Raw genomic sequence first — 2,004 nt, 5'->3', positions numbered from 1 at the left:
AAAACCAAAAATCAAAACAAAACAAACCCCCCTCCCCAACAAGCAAACAAGCAACAGCAGCAACAACAACAACAACGACGACGGTAACAATAATAACAAGAGCAACAACAACGACGACAACAACAGCAACAGCAACAACAACAACAACAATAAAACACGTCAACAATAGTTTATTAATCTTCCAGAGAGAGAAATTACACAGTTAATCAGATACACTCCGTATTCTCTCAACCCAAGCTGTCGCAGTCGAATGGGCGCACCGACCGATCACGAAAATCGGAACAAAATAGAAGGACTCTACCATAATAATGCAAACACTACAATAGAAGCATCGAGTGTCGGACGTAGGGGCACCGACTTTAACTGTAATCCCCCCTTAGAATACATTGAGAAGATTTGAGAAGATCATTATTGCGATTAATAGAAGCTATGTCCTCGTATGACACAGCTCTTAGCTCTGCAGGAGACACTTGACATTTTGCTACTCTAGAATTACAAAGTTCTATCTGACATTTTGGGCCGTTTTGAGAAACTAAATGTTCTATCTGTTCTATCAAAATTGTAAGATTGTTCTTAGTCTTTATCAGAATACTCAAAGAATTCCATTGAAAAAGGCTTATATGCGAGGCTCAACATTTTTCACGTCAAATATCTCAAAACTAGGTACTGAGCAGATAGAACTTTGTGGTTCTAGGGTAGTGACTTCCTCACTTCAATCTAGCCCCCCCCCCTCCCAACTTCCTCTCTTACCCATAAAGAGGATAGTGAATGACTAGTCCCCCCACCCCTTTTCCCTATAGCTCGTTAACAAAAGAACCACAGCGATCGTGTATTACTATGCCTTTCAGGGATCAGTCCCCCTCCCCCTTTCTGCAGTTTTTCAGACCGACATAGAAAAATAATAGGTATGTCTCCTTGATTTTCATAATGTGTTTTGTAAAATCGAGAGCTGTGTACAACCTTGTTGTTGAAAAGTTTTCTTTTAAATTAAGCCCCAAATAATAATGTTTTATACCTGTACTATGTCCCGTTCTTGCAACTGAAATCCAGTGGTTTAAAAGCGATTGACGTCAAAACCAGATTAATGTAGAAAGAATAACATATAGAATTAGAAATGCTGAAGCTAAAAGAGAAGGTCTCAAGCTGCGCACATTCACGAGTGAAAATAAAGCTTTCAAATGCCCAAAATGTGTCAAACTATTCTGTGCCAGAATGAGTTTCTTCGGCCATGGCAGATTCTTCTTTGTAGGTGCATTGGTAATCGCCAGACATTGACATACAAGGATTGCTTCTATCTCTTCATGGTAGTTATTTGGGTTGTTGTTTTTTGGCAAGTGTTTTACGGCGCTCGTAAATGCATAAGGTCATATTATGAGCGCAAAGGACACATTAAACATTTTCAGTTGGTAGGAAATTTTGAAATTTCCCCGGGTGGCGGCCGAAACATACTCTTATCGATTTAGGACCTCCAAGGGATCTTTAACGTGCACACGGGACCTCCGAGATTTTTCGCCCTTGTTCGGGAAGGCAAGGTGTAGATCTTTCCTACCCTAAGACCAGGGGGGGGGCTGAAAGACAGAAGTATGAAGAAGCCAAGGAGTAGCTGTAGAAAGGCTGCGAAAGAGTCTGGATCCCAGAGGAGGGGGCAAAGCAGGTGAAGGGGTGGAGGCAGAAAGTGGAAACAAAAGCAGGCGACAAATATTGAAAGAGAGGAGGAAAGGAGGTGAAAGGAGACAATTTTTTAGAAGAAAAATTTCCGTCGCTATCCGGATTCAAACCCGAGACCTACTGAATGAGAGTCACCCACATGGTAGGCTTACGAGTTATTGTAAAGACTTGCAAGATTTTGGGACGATTTTATTGATTTATAAGGCCTTTGGCCTATACATCCACACATTGTAACATATGGCTCGGCGAATACATAAATTGGTGCAGCACGTCTGAGTATTTACATGAATTGGGCATGCATGCACGCTTATTGTTAAGAGACAATATTAGATAGGA

This window comes from Aplysia californica, unplaced genomic scaffold (assembly GCF_000002075.1).
Source record: "Aplysia californica isolate F4 #8 unplaced genomic scaffold, AplCal3.0 scaffold00100, whole genome shotgun sequence".
Classification (NCBI taxonomy): domain Eukaryota; kingdom Metazoa; phylum Mollusca; class Gastropoda; order Aplysiida; family Aplysiidae; genus Aplysia; species Aplysia californica.
The sequence above is the reverse complement of the archived record's forward strand: the minus strand, read 5'-3'. Positions refer to the sequence as shown.